This window comes from Pinus tabuliformis, chromosome 6 (assembly GCF_031772625.1).
Source record: "Pinus tabuliformis cultivar Carrire ecotype Pingquan chromosome 6, CPIR1, whole genome shotgun sequence".
Taxonomy (NCBI): Eukaryota; Viridiplantae; Streptophyta; class Pinopsida; order Pinales; family Pinaceae; genus Pinus; species Pinus tabuliformis.
The window spans coordinates 1790961058-1790975135 of record NC_142292.1 but is presented as its reverse complement, the minus strand read 5'-3'; positions in this window follow the sequence as shown (position 1 = coordinate 1790975135).

The following is a 14078-nucleotide window of genomic DNA, read 5'->3' as shown; positions in this document are numbered from 1 at the left end:
AGAATTTACTAGAATACCATTAGGGCCACTATCATTATTGGTGGTTCCTTTTAGATTCACTAATGGTGTTTATCATTGACTAGTAATCATTTGGTTTCTACCATGTTTGACTTCAACACATTCCATTGCATGGTTGGATTCATATTGTGGCATGATAAACATGAAGATCCACTACCCTATCTATTACATCCAGGTTTTGATGGTGTCTTTTGAGTATTTATGACTTTTGCATAGATCCACAATGTATGTTTGGTGGCTATGTTCATATTCAGTCATACAAACATGGATCCATGATGTATGTTGGTTTCCATGGCCATCTTTATTGTTGGCATTATGAGACAAGTGTTGTCCTTGATGGCAAATCACACTGATGACAAATCATAGTGCAGAAGGATAGCAGCAAGGCATTGATGATCAGTCTACAAGTATGAAGAAAAATATATACACGCTGGTTCGCTATATACCAAGTCGCGTGTACACGTTGGTTGGCTTCAGTAAAAGCACGTGTATGTGGAAAACTTATCTTTGGTCCATGGCGGTTATTCCTTGAAAGTTGTGCCTATGGTTTTGGACCTTGGTGTCTTGACGGACGTGTTGATCCCTAGTTTTTGAAGTTGATGGTATTGGATTTCTATGGTTTTAGCTCTTGGTATTGAACAAGGCCTAAGGCTATATAAGGAGAAGGAAATCATTAGGCAAGTGTATCTGATATGTCTTGAAACATCTGAGGAAGTATTAGATCCAGTATGCAGGTTATGGGTTGATGATGCATTGCTTGATCTGAGCTAAGGAGAGATCTCACCGGTTGATGAAGAACAAGATCTAAGGAGAGATCGGGATCAAATGGTTTGAAAAGCTCTATTATGATATGGTTGATTATGCGTATTTCTAGATCTACATACTGACGCAATGTTATGTTCTGGGTCTAACTGATGTCTGGTACAGCTGCAAGTTAAGAGAATTTATTTTTAGATCTGTACGCAGGTTGTCTTCGGTAAAAGCGCGTGTATACGCGGGTTGCTCTCATTGAAGTAGCGTATATCTTTTGAAGCATGATTTTTGGGTTTGCAGTTGGGTCTGACTGATATTACAGAGTTCTGTAGTCTGCTCTGTGTTCTGGTGACAGGTGTTGACAGGGTTTCAGTGGTTCAGTGATTCAAAGATTGATGATGCTAGTATTGGTTGTTTTATGCTTCAATGATTTGTGAATGAATCATAGTCTTCAGATTGTAATGTTGTGCTTCAGGAATATCCAGTCTGAAAATTGATGAAAAGTGGTACCTGAAGGAAAGAAGATTGTAGGCCAGCACCTACGTACTAGTATCTTAGCTAGTACAAGAGCAAAGGGGGTTGGAGCTCCCTTCCAAGGAAGTTTGGAGAATGAGAGAAGGTTGAAGCCTTCTACAGGTTGTAGCCTGCGTACTGGTATAAGGCTGCACCAGTACAAAAGATTGTAAACTGAAGTTCTTATTAAAGAAAGATAGAGACGACTTGTAGCAGGTGGTTTTCACCCACATTGGGTTTCCACCTTATATCATGGTGTTCATGTGTGTGGCTTTTGTGTGATGATCTGTTCTGTTATACTAAATCTGTTTACTCTTAATATGGTGAATAATGACCTGATGCACTTAACTGAAGATAAACTAACTGAATTATAAGTTTTCTGGTTATACGCTATTTTCTTTAGACACAGTAGCGTGTACACGCTGGTTCACTTAACTGAAGTAGCGTATATGTTTCTGAGCATTGAAAAAGTTTTATTGATCTGATAATACTGATTCACCCCCCCTCTCAGTATTATTTCCAACAATTGGTATCAGAGCAGGTCCTTCAGAGAAGCTTGATCGCATGAAGGTAGATCGTTCATCATGAGCAACTACGAGAGAGAAGCATCAATCAGGCCATCGGTTTTTGATGGGACAAACTTCAATTATTGGAAGGTAAGAGTTACTGCCTATCTTCAATCTCTTGGTACATAAGTTTGGGACATCGTAGAAACAGGCTACGCTTTTCCTTCAGCTACTCCTACAGATGCAGCTGAGAAAAAGAAGAATGAAACAAATGCGAAAGCAGTCAGTACCCTATTAGGATGTATATCCCAAACGGAATTCATGAAGGTAATGCACTACAAATCCGCAAAAGAGATATGGGACAAAATTGTCACGAGCTATGAAGGAGATGAACAGGTAAAGCGTGCTAAACTTCAAACTCTCAGGATTCAGTATGAAACTCTCAAGATGTATAATGATGAAAGTGTGGCTAACTATTTTCTTCGGGTAGATGAGATTGTTAATTGTATGAAAAATTTGGGTGAAGAAATAAAAGAGGCTATAGTGGTTGAAAAGGTTCTAAGATCATTGTCCCCCAAGTTTGAATCTAAACTCTCTGTAATAGAAGAAAAGGAAAATCTACGAATTCTTACTATGTCTCAGCTACATGGAATTCTAACTGCTTATGAAATGAGAAAGGGAGGTCCATCAGACAGAAGAGAAGCTGCTTTCAAGGCATCAGGCAAAGAAGATTATTATGAAGCAAGCCATGTCCCAGAAGAAGAGGAAGAAGAATCAAATTTTGTCAGAAATCTTCAAAGGGGTTCTGGAAGGTTCAGAGTTAAGTTACCTTTTAAATGCTTTGCTTGTGGAAGAGTAGGTCATTATGCTGCAAAATGTCCTTATAAGGATAAAGGAAAGGGACCTGCTAGATGGAACAAGAAACAGAGTGAAAATAAGAAAAGCTACTACACTCATGAAGATAGTGATGGTCTATCGAATAGTGATGAAGATGAACGAGGTAATGAATATAAGTTGTTAATGGCATTTGAAGATGATGATTATGTGGATGCTATAGATGTGGATAACCTTTATGATGAAATTACTAGACTCAAGAGATGTATAGAAGAAAAGAATATGATCATTGATACTCTACAATTTCAAATTGATGAAAAGGAAAAACATCTTGAAAAACTAGAAGGTGAAATTGTTGGTCTTAGAAAAGAGATTGAGAAAACAAAAGCTATTAATCTTAAATTTGTTAAAGGATCTGAAACCTTGGATGAGATTATCAATGTGCAGCGATCTCCTCTGATCAAGACAGGTCTTGGATATAATGGAGAAACATCTCAAGCCTCTACCTCTAAAAGTTATCTTGATGCAGCAAGGAGAAGCGAGCAAAGGCCAAATAAAAGTAATCAGGTGAATCAGGGACAGTTTACCTCAAGAACAAATAAAGACCATCAAGAAATTTGGGGACAAACTGCCTTAAGGACAAACAGAAGCTACAATCAGCCACAGGTAAAATCTTCCCAATTTGCTCCAAGAATAAATAGAAGCTACAATCAGTTGGATGATAGATCTGATTATCGCAGAAGTTTCTTTAATGGCCAATGCTTTTCTTGCCATAACTTCGGTCACAAAGCAGCTCAATGTGTTGCCTACAAGACAATCATGACTAGAGAAGCTCAAAGGCAAGGGAGAATGACTGAAACCATGAAAAGGACTTATAACAACTTTTCGGTTCTTGAAAATGAAGTTGAATGCTCTATTTGTAATAACTTTGGTCATGAGGACTCTGAATGCAGGAGCAAGTTTCGGAAGACAATTCAGAAGGAGCAAAACTCAAATGTCAGAACATGGAGAATAAAGGAACCACAACCAGAAAGATGTGGGATAGCCTTTTATGCAGAAGGCCAAGAAAGTCTATGGTACATTGACAGCGGATGTTCGAAGCATATGACAGGGGACAAAGAAAAGCTTGAGTCATATACCGCATTAGAAAAGGGGAAGAAAGTTTCTTTTGGAAACGATATCTCTGCAGCCATAAAAGGAAAAGGTGTTGCTCCATTGAAAGAGAAGGTCAAAGCTGGAAATGTTTTGCATGTTGATGGATTGAAGCATAATCTTCTGAGTGTCAGTCAGATGTGCAATCAAGGAACAGAGGTAATATTTAGATCAAATGGATGTTGTGTTCGTGATCTTGATATAGGAAAAATAGTGATCAAAGGAAGAAGGACTCCAAATAATCTATACATATTTGAAGAAAGACCACAACAATGCTATTTGAGCAAGGATGATGAACACTGGCTACGGCATAGGAGGTTGGGGCATCTAAGTTTTCCACAAATAAGGAAAACATGCAAATATCAGGCAGTTCGCGGTCTTCCAGATATCAAAATTCCAGACAACACTATATGCAAATCTTGTCAGTTTGGAAAGCAAACCAGAACTAACTTTCCAAAGAAGGAAGGATCAGCCAGCATACCTCTTGAGCTAGTCCATACAGATGTATGTGGTCCATTTAGGAAAAGGACACCTCGAGGAGAAGAATATTTGATATTATTCATTGACGATTTCTCCAGGTTTGTCTGGTTAGGACTTATGAAGCAAAAAGATGAAGCATTCAAAAAATTCAAATCCTTCAAAGCCTTGGCAGAAAATGAATTAGGACACAAAATTAAGTGCCTCAGATCTGACAGAGGTGGGGAGTTTACTTCAAATGAATTCTTCGATTTCTGTGAAGAACATGGGATAAGAAGAGAATTCTCTACAGCTAGAACTCCTCAGCAAAATGGAGTTGTGGAAAGAATGAACAAAACAATCCAACAAATGGCTCGTGCTATGCTTGATGAGTCAGGTACTCCCGCAACTTTCTGGGGTGAAGCTGCACATGCTGCGGTTATTATTCTCAACAAAACAAATGTCCGAGTAAATAGCACTCAAACTCCTCATGAGCTCTGGTGTGGTAAGACTCCTTCGGTGAACCACTTCAAAATCTTTGGGAGCAAATGCTATATTAAGAATACTGATGAGCAACTTGGCAAACTTGAACCAAGAGCAGATGAAGGCATTCTTCATGGTTATTCTCCACATAGCAAAGCATACAAGTGCTACAATAAAAGACTTGGCAGAATTGTTGACAGCATTGATGTAGTGGTTGATGAGAAGGGATATATTCCTAGGCAAGTTCATCATGAAGACATTGAAGAAGATGAAGGATATTCTCAAAGGCAGAATGATGAAGAAGAAGAACCTCAAGAAGAACCAGAGGAGCAGACAAGAATAGAAGAAAAGACTCCATCCAGATATGTTCAAAAGAATCATCCAGAATCTCAGATTGTGGGGCAGAAAGAAGCATGAATACAAACAAGAAGAAGAATTGCAGAAGCTTCAAGCTATTTGGCATTACTCTCTTCCACTGAACCACAAAATGTGAAAGAGGCATGCAAAGATGAATGCTGGGTCAAAGCAATGGATGAAGAACTTGAACAGATCAAAAAGAACAATACTTGGGAATTGGTTCCTAGACCAAAAGATAAAAATGTCATAGGGACTAAATGGGTCTTCAAAAATAAATTGAATGAAAATGGAGAAGTAATTAGAAACAAGGCCAGACTTGTTTGTAAAGGGTATGCGCAGCAAGAAGGAATAGATTTTGAAGAGACCTTTGCTCCTGTTGCAAGACTTGAGGCCATCCGAATGTTCCTTGCTCTCTCAAGCTTTCAAAACTTCAAGGTATTCCAAATGGACGTAAAATCAACCTTTTCATTCTTGGGAATGATCCAAACCTTGTATGCAGATTAAAAAAGGCTCTCTATGGTCTCAAACAAGCTCCAAGGGCTTGGTAGTATCGATTGGACAAATATCTTCACCAACAAGGTTTTTCAAAAGGATCAGCAGATAGCAATCTCTATATGAAAGTTGAAAATAACAAATTGCTAATACTTGTTGTGTATGTAGATGATATTATCTTTGGCAGCAATGAAGAGGCTATGAGTCAGAACTTTACCTTGGTTATGCAGAAAGAATTTGAAATGTCATTGCTTGGAGAATTGACATACTTTCTTGGATTGCAAATTCAACAAAATGAAGGAGGTATTTTCTTGTCTCAAACCAAGTACCTCAAGCAGATCTTGAAGAAATATGGCATGGAAGATTCAAAGCCAGTATGTACACCCATGGTTACAGGATGCAGCCTCAGTGCAAATGATGAATCAGCAGCAGTTCATCAACCAACTTATAGATCCATGATTGGGAGTTTGCTTTATTTGACAGGTACCCGACCAGATATTATGCATGCAGTAGGAATTGTTGGAAGATTTCAAGCCAACCCAAAGGAAACTCATCTTCAGGCAGTCAAAAGAATCTTCAAGTATCTTCAAGGGACCCAAAACTATGGCTTATGGTATCCTAGAGATACAGATCTCACTCTTCATGCTTACACAGATGCAGATTGGGCCGGAAGTGTAGATGATAGGAAAAGCACAAGTGGTGGTGCTTTCTTCATGGGTTCCAGATTAGTATCTTGGTTCAGCAAGAAACATAGTTCGATTGCTTTATCTACAGCTGAAGCAGAATATGTGGCTGCGGCATCTTGTTGCACACAACTTCTTTGGATGATGCAGACCTTGCAGGATTTTCAAATCACTTGCACTCCACCAGTCTCTATCTTATGTGATAATACAAGTGCAATCAGCATTTCAAAGAATTGAGTCATGCATTCAAAAACCAAGCACATACCAATCAAGTACCATTTTCTTCGGGAACAAATGCTTGAGAAGAAGGTCAAGTTGGAGTATGTTCCTTATAAGGAACAAGTTGCTGATATTCTCACAAAACCACTGCCCAGGGAAACTTTTGAATATCTCAGACAAAAGCTGGGAGTAATTGATGCTTCATCCTGCTGTTGAAGCTTGTCTGTTCTACAGAAAAGTTGGTATACGCGAGTTGCGTAAGGGATATCCGCGTATATACGCCGATTTATGCAGGGAAAGTCGCGTGTATGGTGTACGCGTGTTGCAGAAATTATATCCGCGTACATACGCTGTTTTATGCAGGAGAAGTCGCGTATATGGAGTTCTGAACAGCAAGGGCAGACTCTGGTTGGAGAAGGTCTGAGATGGGTATGCCAGAATTCTTCAGGCACAGTTTCAGGGGGTGCAGCAGGCACAGGTTCAGGGGGAGCAGCTTAAAGTCTCATAAAGCATTGTTGGCATTTAGATGCTTTTGGTCCTATTTCACAACTGTTGTTAGTTTCAGGAGAAGGAGCTCAGAAGGAAATCTTAGCTGCTGATATAAAAGATGTTTATCAGATGCTGCTGGTGTCTTTCATAAGTCTTGGTCTAGATTTTTTCGTCTCTATGTCATGTACCTCTTTTGTGATATCTCTTTATGGTGTCAAGGTCATGTAATGGCCTATGTTGGTTTCCCCACTATGCCTGGGATGAATATTGGTTATTATATGTAAATTTCTGATGTATCCCCACTTGGTTGGGTCGATGAGTCAATTTTTGTATATCCTCACTTAGTTGAGAGATGGATGTATGTATGAGTCTTTGGTGATAGGAAGGTCTTTTATGATGTATAGAGTCATGTTCTTCTTGAAGAACATCTTTTGCAGATCTTGTCTACAGTCAGGAAGAGCATGAACAACACACTTCAGCAGTATAGAGACTCGGCATGTACTCAGGGGGAGCTTTGACAGATTGGTACACTTTGGCATATACAAAGGGGGAGATCATTCAGAGATTTGAACAGATACTCAGGGGGAGCATGGATAACGAAATGTTCAGCAAAGGAAGAGAACATCTTGGTCCACCCTTTGCCCTTGATGTCAAAGGGGGAGAGTGATTTGGTGTTGTTGCCATCAAGTCCAAAGGGGGAGATTGTTGGCATTATGAGACAAGTGTTGTCCTTGATGGCAAATCACACTGATGACAAATCATAGTGCAGAAGGATAGCAGCAAGGAATTGATGATCAGTCTACAAGTATGAAGAAAAATATATACACGTTGGTTCGCTATATACCAAGTCGCGTGTACACGCTGGTTGGCTTCAGTAAAAGCGCGTGTATGTGGAAAACTTATCTTTGGTCCACGGCGGTTATTCCTTGGAAGTTGTGCCTATGGTTTTGGACCTTGGTGTCTCGACGGACGTGTTGATCCCTAGTTTTTGAAGTTGATGGTATTGGATTTCTATGGTTTTGGCTCTTGGTATTGAACAAGGCCTAAGGCTATATAAGGAGAAGGAAATCATTAGGCAAGTGTATCTGATATGTCTTGAAACATCTGAGGAAGTATTAGATCCAGTATGCAGGTTATGGGTTGATGATGCATTGCTTGATCTGAGCTAAGGAGAGATCTCACCGGTTGATGAAGAACAAGATCTAAGGAGAGATCGGGATCAAATGGTTTGAAAAGCTCTATTATGATATGGTTGATTATGTGTATTTCTAGATCTACATACTGATGCAATGTTATGTTCTGGGTCTAACTGATGTCTGGTACAGCTGCAAGTTAAGAGAATTTATTTTTAGATCTGTACGCAGGTTGTCTTCGGTAAAAGCGCGTGTATACGAGGGTTGCTCTCATTGAAGTTGCGTATATCTTTTGAAGCATGATTTTTGGGTTTGCAGTTGGGTATGACTGATATTACAGAGTTCTGTAGTCTGCTCTGTGTTCTGGTGACAGGTGTTGACAGGGTTTCAGTGGTTCAGTGATTCAAAGATTGATGATGCTAGTATTGGTTGTTTTATGCTTCAATGATTTTTGAATGAATCATAGTCTTCATATTGTAATGTTGTGCTTCAGGAATATCCAGTCTGAAAATTGATGAAAAGTGGTACCTGAAGGAAAGAAGATTGTAGGCCAGCACCTACGTACTAGTATCTTAGCTAGTACAAGAGAAAAGGGGGTTGGAGCTCCCTTCCAAGGAAGTTTGGAGAACGAGAGAAGGTTGAAGCCTTCTGCAGGTTGTAGCCTGCGTACTGGTATAAGGCTGCACCAGTACAAAAGATTGTAAACTGAAGTTCTTATTAAAGAAAGATAGAGACGACTTGCAGCAGGTGGTTTTCACCCACATTGGGTTTCCACCTTATATCATGGTGTTCATGTGTGTGGCTTTTGTGTGATGATCTGTTCTGTTATACTGCATCTGTTTACTCTTAATATGGTGAATAATGACCTGATGCACTTAACTGAAGATAAACTAACTGAATTATAAGTTTTCTGGTTATACGTTGTTTTCTTTAGACACAGTAGCGTGTACACGCTGGTTCACTTAACTGAAGTAGCGTATATGTTTCTGAGCATTGAAAAAGTTTTATTGATCTGATAATACTGATTCACCACCCCTCTCAGTATTATTTCCAACATTTATTTGACATGGATCTTTTCATATCCATACATTTGCTTTGAGTCATTTGTATTATGAGTATGGGAATGCCTACCATAGATATTATCATATGATATTATCGTACTGTGATTCCTTGATTGTTGTTGGTCGAATTTTCAACTAGTTGATCCCTAGATTTGATTCCTTTGCATGATAAAGCACTTCAGTCATCAGTCCTTTTCTAACTTCAAACATTATGGGGAATTTTGTTACACATTATTTTGTCACATTTATGGAAACTAATGTTATACCCCTATCCTTCACCATCCAAAGCATAATTTCCATTCTCCCTAAAGAAGATGGAAGAAGAATCCTTCTGTGGAGGATAAGAAACTTGTGTAGATACCTTAAAAGACCCTAATTCAAAGGGATGTCACAGATTAGACAATGATAAATTGCGACAATGCTAGGTTTTCATAGCTTGCATACCTACTAGACTGTGATAATGTCACACTTTTCTTATTCACAAAGTGCATGTTGGGTCCCTATAATACTAGTGATTACCCCATTACTATTGTAGTTATACCCCTTATTTATATTGTTGTGCCCCCATTTCCCCCATATTGTTATTAATGTGCCCATAGAATCCCTCTATTGTTATTTTTGTGGCTTTATATTATTATTGTTAGGTCGGCTGGATTATATTGTGACTCCTTAGACTCCTATATATAGAAAGGAGGTTTTGTCATTTGAATCATCGAAGAATTGTTCATTTATGTAATGTAAAGGAGGTTGCCCCCTCGAAGAGGCTGAATTCTAAGGCGTTGATCTATCTTTTCTATCTTTTCTTGAGTTGGTTTCATAACAATTGGTATCAAAGCTTTGGATTCTATTGTAGGGTTTCGCTGCTCCAAACAGGTCATCGTGGCATTTTCGCTATAACTTTTTTCTGTGACATTTCAGAAGTAAAAAAAAAAGCCCATTTGGGAAGAGATCGCGCTGAACCTTGGGTCCGAATTTTAGAGCTTTTAGCGCGATATTTTCAGAGATATGATCTAAGGAAGTTGGTCTTTTTGCGGACTCCTGAATTACATTCAAAACAGGTGACCTGGGGAAAATCGTCATAACTTTCTATCTAAGGATCATATTGAAATTTAGTAAGAAGGTATAGAAATAGGACAGACTGTAGTTTCTTGTATGCATTTTACAGATCCATAGGTCAAAACAATGACTCGTGGCACGTTGTACAAGTTTGCTCTACTGAACTAGTCTATAAGCAAGTCACTGTGGGAGATTTCGTATAACTCTTCCTTGGAGAAACCAATTTGGGTCAGACTTGTGGCATTGGAAAGAGGAATTAGAAGGCTACTACAGGTCAAAATTTCAGAACTGGATGATCCGAAATTATAGAGATACATCAGATTCAATATCACGCTTCTACAAAGCGAAAAAAAGGTGTGTAGTTTTTTTTTAAATTTTTGCATAAGCTTGGTTTGAAGGAATTCAAAGAGCATAGTAAATCATTATTATCGGTAACTAATGCCCCGAGGAAAGAAAATGCAAACACCTAGTAAGGAACCTGAAAGCTCTAGCATGACTCATGAAGAAGAGGAAGAAATGCTACATGATATATCAAAATTACAAGAACAAGTGCAACAAATGTCACGCTCACAAAAGCTAACAGAAGCTAAGATAAATGGCATGGAATCTAAGATAAATGGCGTGGAATCTAAGATAAAGGGCATGGAAGCTAAGATGGATGATTTGAAGACAGATTTGAGGACAGATTTGAAGACAGACATGGAAGATTTGAAGACAGATTTGACAAATTTTCTACAAGAAATACACTAATGGTGAAAAGGTTGTAAAGGAAACTCATGATGTGAACAAAAGAAATGTTAATCATGATTCCATAGAATCTAATGTTGGATCGAAGACCCACCATATTCCAAAAATCGATATGAGGAAGTTTGATGACAAGGATCCCGCCACATGGATATTACAGATGGAGCAGTTCTTCGATCTCAATAATGTGCAAAACACACAAAAGGTACGTATGGCAACTTTATATTTGGAACCAAATCAGTTTGTATGGTATCAATGGCTTTGCTCTCGTAAACAATTTATCACTTGGGCAATTTTTACGGAAGAATTGATAGCACATTATGAGGATAAAAAAGCAACACTTTTTTTAGCCAATTGATAAGTCTCAAACAAAAGGGTTCAATAATGGAGAAGATTGAGGAGTTCCAAAAATTGAACATAAGGGTAAAAGATATTCCAGAGGAGCATAGGATTGATGTGTTCATAGGGTCTTTAAAGGATAATATCCAACATGATGTTCGCCTTTGGGAACCTGATTCATTAGAGAAGGCATTCAGGTTAGCAAGAAAATTGGAAAGCAAAATTATGGCAACTAGGAAGCATACCACTCACAACTATAAAGACGGAAGGGCAGTTGCCCCTAGTCTTCCACAACCTATAAGGTTGACACCACAACAATTGGAAGAAAAAAGAGAAAAAGGGCTTTGTTATAGTTGTGATAGCAAATACACTAAAGGTCATAAGTGTGCTGAGAAGAAATGATTCTACATAGATTGTGAAGAGGAAGAAGAAAAGGAGCAAGAAAGGTCAAAAGAAGAGGATATGCTCTAGGAACAAAGCCTAGATGAAGAACAAATAAATCTGACAATATCTTGTAATGCATTGGCGGGAATTACCACTCCTCAAACCATCAAGATAGAAGGACATATCAAGAAGAAAAAGGTAATAGTGTTGATTGATTCAGGAAGCACCCACAATTTTATTAACTGTAGGGTAGCAAAAGAATTGAATTGCTTCCTATATCCAGCACCAAAGTGTCAAGTGATTATTGCAAATGGAGGAATAATAAATTGCTCTGGAAAGTGCCATAATATCAAGCTATCCATGGGAGAATATGTATTGACTAGCCCAATGCTTTCCATTACAATGGGAGGTGCTGATGTTGTACTAGGAGTCCAATGGCTACAATCCTTGGGTACAATAACTTTTAATTTTCAAGAAATTTTCATCAAATTTTCTACGGAAGGAAAGGAAGTTGAATTAAGGGTTATTGTAGGGAAACCAAGAAAGATAATCAGCTCTAATGGTATGACAAAGCTTCTAAAAAAGCAACAAAGGGGTGTAATTGCACAATTATGTTCGCTAGATGTTTCCACATTAGAATCATCTATTTCTCCAGATCTCCAAAAAGTCCTGGACAATCATTCCAAGGTATTTGAGACTCCCAAAGGTCTCCCACCTATGCGTGATCATGATCATGCTATTCATCTGATTCCAGGAAGTGTTCCTCCAAACATCAGGCCGTACAGATATCCCTATGTCCAAAAAAGTTAAATTGAACGTATGGTTGCAGAAATGCTAGAGGCTGGTATAATTCAACCGAGTCAAAGTTCTTTCTCTGCTCCAGTAGTATTGGTGCACAAGAAGGATGGATCATGGCACATGTGTCCGGATTATAGGGAGCTCAACAAGCTCACTATTAAAGATACGTTCCCCATTCTTGTCATTTATGAATTACTAGATGAATTGCATGGATAAATTTACTTCACCAAGTTGGATCTTCGTTCAGGATATCATCAAATCAGAATGAAGAGTGAAGACATTCCGAAAACGGCATTTAGAACTCATGAGGGTCATTATGAATTTTTGGTCATGCCTTTTGGCCTTACCAATGCACCTTCGACATTTCAAGGTTTGATGAATTCAATTTTAAAACCATTCCTTGGAAAATTTGTGTTAATATTTTTTGATGATATACTTATCTACAACAAATCTTGGAAGGATCATGTTGAACATGTTGATAGGGTGCTACAACTATTGGAGGAGAAACAATTATATGCAAAAAGATCCAAATGTTTCTTTGGAGTCCAGGAGGTGGAATATTTGGGTCATATTGTATCTCATGAAGGAGTTAAGGTAGACCCTAGCAAAATTAAAGCCATTAAGTAATGGAAAATCCCCACATCCATAAAGCATCTGTGCGGATTTCTTGGGTTGACAGGGTATTATAGCAAGTTTGTTAAGAATTATGGGAGAATAGCAGCACCTCTAACGACATTATTGAATAAAGATGCATTTTCATGGACTCCGGAAGCAACAAAGGCCTTTGAACATCTTAAAGAGGCAATGTGCCAAGCACCGGTCTTAGCTACACCGGAATTCACAAAAACTTTTATTGTGGAATGTGATGCTTTAGGAAATGGAATTGGTGCTGTTATAATGCAAGATGAAAGATCCATTGCTTTTGAAAGTCGTCCAATCAAGGGAAAGTTTTTAAGCAAAGCTATTTATGAGAAGGAAATGTTGGCAATACTCCATGCACTTAAGAAATGGCGACCCTACCTAATGGGAAGACACTTCAAGGTAAAAATGGATCATGATAGCCTTAAATACTTTTTAGAACAAAGATTATCCTCTGAAGAGAAAGAGTGAATTCATGGGGAGTGAATTTTTAGTTGAAGAGAATAGTTATTGTGATGTGTGCCCATGGAGGAGTGAAGTGTAGTTACATTGTGTGTGCATGAGAGAGTGAATTATTGGTTTATTTTGCATGACACGCAGAGAATTATATACAAAGTAGTGATATTGGTATAATACAGAAGTTAAAAAAAAAATGTCAGAGGTCTGAGTATCAAAATGAATGAAATTTTGATCTACTTGGTTACAAAAGGTTAGTTGTTGGACATATATGGGTTTGGTGACTCTAGCAAGTTGGTGCTTTCTAATCTGAGGGGGTTGTGGCCTCTTGTGAGTTTGGTGTTCACAAATATTGATGTAATCTGAAGTAGTGGTTTTTATTTACATTATAATAAGAACGATATTTTGTGGTTTTTCTCCTAGAATGGTTTCCACATTATGTCATTTTGTACAAATGTCATGCCAATTTTGTCTTGGTGTTCATTAATTACAATTATTTGAATGATTGTTAAA